Source organism: Ipomoea triloba, chromosome 2 (assembly GCF_003576645.1).
Source record: "Ipomoea triloba cultivar NCNSP0323 chromosome 2, ASM357664v1".
In the NCBI taxonomy this organism is placed as follows: domain Eukaryota; kingdom Viridiplantae; phylum Streptophyta; class Magnoliopsida; order Solanales; family Convolvulaceae; genus Ipomoea; species Ipomoea triloba.
In genome coordinates, this window is record NC_044917.1 from 4,136,747 (window position 1) to 4,146,997 (window position 10,251).

Below are 10,251 nucleotides of genomic sequence, written 5' to 3' on the forward strand. Positions count from 1 at the left end.
ATTTTTTTTTTTTTTTTTTTTTTGTAGAAATGTAATTTACTTGTAGTTTATTTGATGCTACTTTGTCACGAACAAAATGTTAGTCATTGAGTTGAACAATCATCACAGGTTATTTAGTGGTCAATGAGCATACCATTGCACGATACTCAGGGCGAAGGCCTTTGAACATATATAAATTTTGTTCATCCAAACTAATTGTTCAGTTAGCTTTTGCAAGATGTCCTATCAAAACCTTGGCTTTGCCAAGATACTCACTCGTAGTGGAATCCCATTGGTGTAAAGACTTAGAGATCGTGTACGGGATGAGTATCCAAAAGCAACTTTAATAGTCTGCCATAGGGCTCGAGACATGGCATGCATGTCCTACTACAACATCTAAAACTTGTAGTAGATGAGATGAGCATGGACAAGATAAAAGAATCCTAACGGACCCAATTTTTGGTCACAGCTCGCCTACAACAGAACACCCATCCAAAGCTTGAATAAACAAAGCCAGACATAGTAACATACCATCAACTTATCCATTGAGATTTTGACCATGGAGAAATATTGGAACAAGTTGAGTCTTTAAGAACATATAGTTGAGGAAAGAAGTAAGTTTAATGGAGATACTTGACACTAATTTTCTAATTTTAATTTGAAAAAATTTGAAACATGATTTTTATAAGATGGTCAATGAAGATTCAAGGATTGTGTTTGGCCTAAGTCAACTAGCTAGTCAACACAAAATAAGTTGAGAAGCTTTATTGTGCTAATAGCTGCAGTGAAAAACTCATAAGTTTAGGATTCAAACTAATTCAGTATTGTGGAGATAAGAGTATAAGGAGTTCCCCTATTCCTATCAAGAGAATAGAAGGTCTTGGAGAATATAATGTGATCTTCATAATTTGGAAGGAGCATACGAAAGAAGATAAAATCTGCCAAAACATTCATTTTTATAACTTTGATGACTAGAATATGGTTTTTAATTAGTCTATTTTTGTTTACGTACAACGATCCAATGAAGGCAATAATTAATTGACCAAGAAGCACTGAAAAAGTAATTTATGAGACTACATACAACTTTTTAGAAAAAATCAATGTCACGATTCAGAAAGGTGCTAAAAAATTTTGTTAAAAACAAACCTATGAATCTGTAAATTTTTTTAATATATATTTCTCTATTCATAGAAGGTAAGGTAGGGAGTTTGGAGTTCCATTATCTTACAAGAAGGTGGCAGAAACATATGAACTCTACCTGCAAATTAAATGACTAAAATCCGAGACAGAACTGGGGACAATTCCTCAAAATATTCCTCAGCGTAAAAACAGTTGCTCCCATATATATACATGTAGTTTGGCGGTGTTTGTGCTATCAGTTTCTTACACAAACAACACACAGAAACCCTAGCTAGGAATCAAAAATTAAGAACAGAAGAACAATTAACAGAAAGCAGCATCATATATCCAAACAAGGTCCAATAACATATATACCTCAAAATAATTCCTAGCTAAATAAAAATCCTCTACCTGCAAATTGTTCCTATACTAGCTGAGCTGTAGCTAGCTACCATCATCATCGGAGTCGCTGTTATTGGCGTCGTCGTCGTTATCCTCCGGCATTGAGATGGATGGAGTAAGGACAGATGGTTGAAAGAGAGATATTGACGCGGCTCAATCAAAACCATATATATGGCTGATAGATTAACCATAAATGTTCAGATTGAATCGCATCAATATCTCTCTACTGTCACTCTCAACATAATTATATTCACAGTCGTCGTCGTCTTCTTCAATTCTTCCCTGCCATGACATTTCTGGAATACATAGCAGCAAATATGAAATAGCTAGCTAGCTGCACCAGGAAGGATGAATATAATATGGGTTTAAGTTTTAGCTAGGTGGTAGTTGAACTTCTCTTACCAGTTCTGGCCTGGCTGCCGATCCAAGAAGAATATATATTATTATATTTAATTAAGCGTATAGAAAATATATTCCGTGGCTGGGAGGGAGTCTCACTCAGTGAATTGTGGAATGTATTCTGTTCATTTTTAATTATATACACACTCAAAATTATGATTTTAATGGGAGCAACTAACACAGCCAAGTTGATTAAATTAGTTAGCTTGATAACCACAATATTTCTAAGTTTGACTTTCTGTAAAAGGGATTATTAATCATTTTGGTTTAAGCCCGATTTACCTTCTTGGTAATTAAATTACTTGCTCTATAATTACATCCCGACCGGTAAATAGAGTACGGAATTATATTATGTTAGAAATTTTCCTTGCAAGAATTGAAGAAATAGGGTGGATTGGAGGAGGCGGAGGAGAAGGTGAAAAGTGGGTTCAGAGAGAGAAGAAGATGAGGATGTCAAGTTGCATTACAAATCTCTAGCATGAGGAAAATGCAAATTGGTTAATTATTTAATTTTTTTAAAAAAAAAACTCTTAATTAAATAATCAATTAATCAACTAAGTAGCTTATAGCTTAATAGCATCTCTATGACTATGTTATAGGTTTGAACCATTGCTAAGTAAGTATAAATAAATAAAGTTATACAATCACTATTAATTATAACTTTGACCTGATCTTGTGATCTTGACACCCGATATACAAAATGAGTTCGAGTCTTAATAAAAGTGACTGTTGAAATTCTTTGTGCTTCAGTAAACTTATATACGAGTACGTGTGATACCAATAGATAACAATCCATCCAAAATCTAATGCGGAAGGATAGCATTTAGTGATTTGGGTCCCACGGGGAAGCGTCCATATATAAATGGTTTGCATGCATGCAAGCCACTGCTATACTAATGTAGTAGCAAGTACTATAGATACCTACTAGTAGCTCTGTTTCTACTTTTAACTCTTCTCATCTGCAAATCATCGCCAAATTACCATGTCCGATTCTGTATTAGTTTGCTCTCTTTTTTTTTCCCCCTTTCTTTCTTAAAAAAAAAAAAAAAACCTACAACATTAAAACTTGTGATCATTAGACTTTTCTTCACAATCCTAAGTAGAACAATGGCCAATTGGCCATACCATATACAGTATGTCTACGTTAGTCGTGTTGATGTAAAGAAAGCGTCATCGTAGCATCATCATCTTATGTTTAATGCTTTTAATTACTTTTGTTTTGCCTTGTTTTGATTAATTTGTGTGGGACTGTGGGGAATACTTCCCATCAGACTTCCATTTAAGTTTTAACCACTTTTGTCTCTAGTGATAACATGACAACACAAATCAAAATCGGCAGACCCACCCAAGAGATTCTATCTAGATTTTGAGACAACGTAACTAATGATCGCTTTTCTCGGATGGATGACCTTTGAGGTTATTTGGTCCGAATTTGGTGCTTAAGTCTCTTCAATTATTATTTTGTTAAGGAATATTTAAAAAAAAAAAAAGGTTAGTACTTGTTTTAGTGTGTTATTCAATAATGGTAATAATTTTTAGTGAGGACAATTTTGAGTATGAACAAAGCGAGCGAGTTAATTATTACATAGGTTTTGAATTATATATAGTTGTTGTGTATGTAAATTTTTAAGATGTTAAATAGCACGTATATCTTTTATACTATGGATAATGTTAAGGGGTCAAGTATTTGTCCAACCATCTCTCCAAGCACCTGCAAGTCTCAACTACACAATTATACATAGCCTTGCTTAGATTTCTTTGATATCAATTGCTAAATAAAATGTTTTATCACTATGTCAAAAGTTATAGTTAGTAACGAGTTAGAATTTCAACTTTATTTCTTTATACTTGTGTGGCGTAGTTGCTAGATAGCGTCATGTTTCAATAGTGGACTTAACCTTAGTTTTCCCAAACAACAATACCTAGTGCAACCAAACCTATGCATGCATTGTTGTAATTGATATAAAAGAGACCGTGTTAATTGACACCTTAAATTAATCCTTATTATTAAAAAAAAACAGATAATTAACATTTCATCAATTGTTGAATGTTATTATACAAAACCCATATTTTTTCAACTCAACCTCTAATTGTTAGCATATAATATTATAATAATGGACTTCATTATACGAAAATGTTTAACTAAGATGTTAGCATAATATGTTATTATTCGTCAATTCAATAGGAATTTTTTTTTTAATAAATAAACTAAAAATAATGAAATATATATGACACATCAACATTTGAATATTTGATTAAAAAAAAATATTCCGTCGCTAATTTTAATTTATGTCTCGAAAATATTTGAAGTGTTTATCTTTCCCTATCTTTAGCTTCTTTGGCCTTTTACCTTTGGCGCTTCTTTATTACGTCAAATAACAGATAACATTAATAGAAAGTTTTGCAAGAAACTCTTTTCTTCACATACATACGAGTTGAGCGGTTTGTGGTTTGACAGGTTTTCTTTGTTTTTTTATATCAATGCAATGAATATATGTAATGTTATCTCTCAACTAGGAAAATGACATTTCTCGATCTTATCATTATCATTAAGTTAAAAGGTTGTTGACAATTTTAGTGCAAGGATTCAAAATCAATTGATTACAATTCATATTAAAAAGAGAATGATTTTGTTTAGATAACATCAACTGAGTTGGTCGACTTAATAATAAAAGATTCTAAATTAATTTGACCATGTGAGAGCTGTCTAAGTGTCTATTAGTCTTTTTGATTTGAGCCGATTATTAATGGACGATCTAGACGGGTTTACTTATCATTCTTGATTTGAACCGATTAGTCTAAGTTTACCTGAAAAGTTTAAGGTGAATTTTACTTAAAAGAGACTGAACTTTCTCGCAAATAAAAGAAATTGATAGAAATTGATTTTTTTCTAATGGAAATGCTAAAAACATGTAAAGAAGCCAGAAACAAAAAGCCAATTTGACTTACTCAGCACTGAAATGAAACTTAGCAAATTTTCAATAATAATAGACTAATATTTCATTTATGTACCTTAACTATAAAAATCTCACCTAACGCTATAATTGCTTTACTGTTTAATAAATGGATCTCATAATTTAAAAATTAACTAATCATAAACGTAACGTTTGGCATAAATTTATAATGAATCAGAAGTAAATCTATCATTTTTTTTTAATAATATATGTCAACTAAGTGCTAACCCATTAGGATGTGAATAACATGACGGACATTTCTTCTAACTTAACCAGATTTCTTGCATTCGAGTTTGAACAAATTAAAAGAAAAAATAAAAGTAGAATATATATCAACTGGGATTGGTTGAGTTGATAAAGATGATTAAAACTCTGAGATATCGGATTAATATTTACTAAATAATTTACACGTTGTATGATGTGATATGTGATATATCATGATTGTTTATATTTATATGGTAGCATTATTGCGAGATAATTGTATAAAATCACGTGTAAAACCCTAAAAAAAGTTTTAATTCGGACACCATATGTTGTCCTTCAAGGATTTGAGTCGTCAATTCATCATATTGTCAGCATTCTCGAAGAAGCTATGCCCCTAAAATTTGCACTGATTCTGAACCATTTTGGCATTTTCTTCCAACAGAATATACTCAAGTAATTCAAACTTGTAATAATTCATTTCTGGATTTTATTTTTTCAGCATGAAAAGTCATGCAGCAATGAAATGTTACCAGGAATTTCCATATGAACATTTGCTACTTGGATGGTGAACACTAATACAAGAGTATTAACACCTTAACTTGTTAACCAATGCAGAAAATGTTATGGATGGAGTATAAATTTTGCTTTGCTATATATATATTAAAAAAAAGGTATGAAATTGATCTTATTGTTATGAAATGTTACAAGGAATTTCCATATGAACATTTGCTAGCTACTTGGAGGGTGAACAATAATCCAAGAGTATTAATGGCTTAACTTGTCAACCAATGCAAAAAATGTTATAAATTTTACTTTGCTAGCAATTGTCAAAAAAAAAAAAAAAGAGATATAAAATTGATCTTGTTGTAAACACTACTGTATAAACATTTGAGACCTATAGGCTAGTTGAGGCACATTCCACAATTTATTTTCTCCACCAATTTGCCAGGACAGGAACAATAAGGTGTCCTTAAATTCGAGACTCAAAGTTAATAACCCAAGAGTATCAAACTTTAGGCATGTTTAAGAAGCCTTAATTAAGATCAATCACTATTATATTGTTGACATTTTTACCCATTATTTGAAGGTTTCTATGGCACTAGACTATATTATATGCTAGTATTGATTGCTAGCTTTACGATACTTCCTTAGCATCTCTTTCATTATTTCTTCTTTTTAGAAAAATTTAAAAGATTTTTTAAATTTATTGGAATGAGAAGACATTTCAAAAGATTATTAAAAAAAAAAAAAAAAACACTCGTTCTGCTATTAAAAACAAAAAGAAGAGTATCGAGTAATTCAATGAACTTGTAAGTTTAATTTGTTGATCATGCTAAGGGACAAAAAAATTTACAATTGTAATATCGAATAAACAAAAATTGCATGTGCAATTGGGTTATTTTACCAGTAAACATATAACTATATAAATTTTTCTTTAACTAATGATTTGACATGTTTTTTTTTTTTTTTGAAAACCAACCGAAAACTGGTGTATTATAGCAAAGTCGAAGTCAGGAGGGATAGAATCCCAATACAAAGAGCTAGCCTGTGAAAAGGCCGCAGCAGCTAGAGCATGAGCAGCTTGATTAGCTGTTCTAGTGACTAATTTAACTGAGCAAGAAGTAAACGATGACATAATAGTCCTAGAAGCATCTATAAATAAAGCAACGTAAGAATAAACAAAGGAATTATTCGAAGCTAGTAGGCTCTGTAGGTTAGAGCAGTCGGTGTAGAGTTCCGCAGAAGACACTTCGCGATCCTTCAACCAAGACAACACCTCCTTGCATGCCATAGACTCAGCCATGAGGGGGGAATAGCAATCGGACATAGGTCCGCATCTGGCGGCTAGGAACTCCCCATCCAGCGAAAAGAGCACTGCGCCCATGGTGGCTCGTTTGGATGTCTACTGGAATCCTGCGTCGAAGTAACAACGAACCGGGAGTGCAGCTGTCGGGGATGGAGCAACAGCATGTGCGGCAGCAGCTGGGAGCGCATGCACCTGGACTGGAGTGGACGTCATGCGGAACTGCCGCCATGATTCGGCCGCCACCTTCGCCTTCATCCACATTGTCTTGGGCCGCAGCAAACAACGATCCCAGACGGCGCCGTTTCGTGCCTTCCACAGTTGATACAGCACTGCCATAACCACAAGTAAACTCCTTTCCGTGAGAATATGCATAGCATTGGAGAACCACATGCAAAAATCATGCCCCACCACATTGTGGATGGGTATTGAAGACTCATGCCAAACTAATTTTGCAAAATCAGACAAAATAAGAGAGTGCATTGTATCCTCATTGTCCAACCCACACATTGGGCATGTAGGGTCTATCTCTACCCTCTTTAAAATTAGATTCGTAGTAGTGGGAATGATATTTGAGATAGCTCTCCAAATAAAAGTTTTCCACTTTGGAGGAGCTCTAATTTTCCAAAAATGTAGCCAATTATTGAAAGCCCCTGGATCACCTTCGAATTCACCAACAATGTTTCTATAACCATCTTTTACCGTGTAGCATCCTGTGGGGTTACCATACTAAAACCATGAATCCTCATAAGCCGGGCTGATGGGGATCCTCAAGATGCGCTGTATATCAGTGGGAATAAAGATATCATGCAAGATTTCCTGATCCCAAGTACTGGTGGTCGGATCAATTAGGCCAGACACTAAGGAACCATTAAGAGATGGTGGCATCTCTGTCTGAACCATTGGACAGGAGTCATCAGGCAACCAGGGGTGACCCCAGATTAAGGTGGACGAGCCATTACCCACTATTCTCCTCACTCCACTACAAATCAACTCATGGGCGGCCATAACACTGCGCCAGCAGAAACTTGGGCAATTACCAATTGTAGCATCAATAAACGAGGTTCGTGGAAAATACCTGGCCTTGTAGATTTTTGCCACTAAGGAATTACGCATAGTCAAAAACCGCCAAGCCTGCTTGCCTAGCATTGCCAAATTAAAAGCCCGTAACTCCTTAAAGCCTAGACCTCCGTACTTCTTAGGGACACATAAACGATCACATGCCTTCCAATGAATACTCCTCTGAGAGCCTGTCCCCCACCAGAAACGGTTCATAGCCCTCTCAATAGAAACACACACTGAATCAGGGAGTAAGAAAACACTCATTGAAAAGGTAGGCATTGACTGAGCTACACTTTTCAACAGTACTTCCTTCCCAGCCTGAGACAGGAGCCGCTTGTTCCACGAACCAATTCTGTGTCTTATTTTATCTTCAACATACGAAAACACAGCTCTCTTGTTTCTCCCTACAAAAGATGGCAAACCCAAATATTTTCCAAAGTTGGAAGCCTGATTGACCCCTAAAATTGATGCAACCTCCTCCCTGTCCACTTCCGCGATATTCCTGCTGAAACAAATACTTGATTTGTGGAAATTCACTGCCTGCCCAGACATATTCTCATATTCATTTAAACAAGTCTTAATCACCTCCGCCTCTTGACCTGTTGCTTTGAAGAACAAAAGACTATCATCTGCGAAAAACAAGTGAGAGACTGGAGGTGCCCCCCTAGCAACTCTACACCCATGAAACAAACCACGTGACTCGGCCTGTTGCAGCAATAATGAGAGTCCCTCCGCACAAATAATAAATAAGTAAGGTGATAGAGGGTCACCTAGTCTTATACCACGAGTGGGGGTGACCTGGCCAGCAACCTCTCCATTAATCATGATGTTATAGGAAACCGTGGTAACACATAACATAATTAAGTTAACCCATTCAGCTGCAAAACCTAATGCCCCCAACATTTTGCGAAGAAAGGGCCACTCCATCCGATCATAGGCTTTAGCCATATCAAGCTTGAGGGCCCCCCAGCCTACACTGCCACTCTGTTTCCTGTTTAGATAATGACTAACCTCCGCAGCAATCAGAATATTATCAGTAATCAATCTGTTGGGGATAAAAGCGCTCTGTGACTCAGAAATTATATCGCCTAACAGGGGTTTCATACGATTGGCCACCATCTTAGCCATAATCTTGTAGACCACGTTACATAAAGCAATAGGGCGGAGATCAAACACCAACTCTGGACTGGTCTTTTTCGGGATAAGAACCACATTAGTATCATTAAGGCCCTCCGGAAAGGACCGATTATTTAAACAATTTACCACGAAATCCGACACATCCCCACCTACTACATCCCAGAAATGCTGATAGAACCCTGGATTCATCCCATCTGGACCTGGGGATTTATCAGGGAACATAGAAAATAAAGCAGTCCTGACTTCCTCAACCTCAAAAGGTTTGAGCAGAGACTCATTCTGACTTTGCGAAACACGGGGGATAACAGAGGACATAAAGGAATCCACAGAAGATGCAACAACATTTGTCGTGAAAATATTGTGATAGTAATCAAGCACAATAGTTTTCAGACCATCACCTTCGACCCACACACCCGAATCATTCTTTAATCTAGATAGAAAATTATTTCTTTTACGGGCAGAAGCATACCTGTGAAAGAACTTCGTATTTGCATCCGCCCCTTGGAGCCAGTGCTGCTTGGCTCTCTGCTTCCAAAACACATCCTCTTGGGCCTCCAGTCGACTCAACTCTTGCTCCAATCGCTGGAACTCCGCTAGGGATGTGGGATCAGTGAGACCCCGAAGCCGGTTCTGATCTCTGCGCAAAGTCTTTATTTTCTCTCCAAACTTGTGAAAGTGGTCACCACCCCAGGAGTGTAACCTGTCCCCACAAACCTACAGGCAATCAAGTAGACCCCCAGCCCTGCCAATCTGCCATGCATCCTCCACCTGCCTTCTATAACCTTCATCTAACAGCCAGGCCATCTCGAACTTGAAGGGCCTTCGTACACCACCTACCCGATCCTGTGCTACCCCCAAGAAGAGGGCCGAATGGTCAGATGACCGAGTAAGGATGTTAAAAACATTAGCTTCTGGAACAGTGGAGCACCAATTAGCTGAGGCAAGAACCTTATCAAGACGCTCCTCCATCCACTCGGTCGTACCCTTCCCTCTCTCCCAGGTGAACGGATAACCTCGCATGGGCAACTGAACCAATCCGCAATCATCAACGGCCTCCCCAAATCCGCGCAAGAGACCGACAGGGTGTGGATTACCCCCCCCCCCCCCCCCCCCCCCCCCCCCCCCCCCCCCCCCCCCCCCCCCCCCCCCCCCCCCCCCCCCCCCCCCCCCCCCCCCCCCCCCCCCCCCCCC

General features: G+C 37.2%; 1 long non-coding RNA gene across 1 annotated transcript; it reads right to left on the minus strand.

The window, feature by feature from the left end:
• Positions 1-1,128: 1,128 nt before the first annotated feature.
• On the minus strand, positions 1,129-1,928 carry LOC116011345. Its single transcript, XR_004097009.1, has 2 exons — positions 1,510-1,928; positions 1,129-1,390 (listed from the first exon to the last, which is right to left on the minus strand). It is a non-coding gene; the product is annotated as an uncharacterized LOC116011345 (long non-coding RNA).
• Between the last annotated feature and the right edge of the window lie 8,323 nt (positions 1,929-10,251).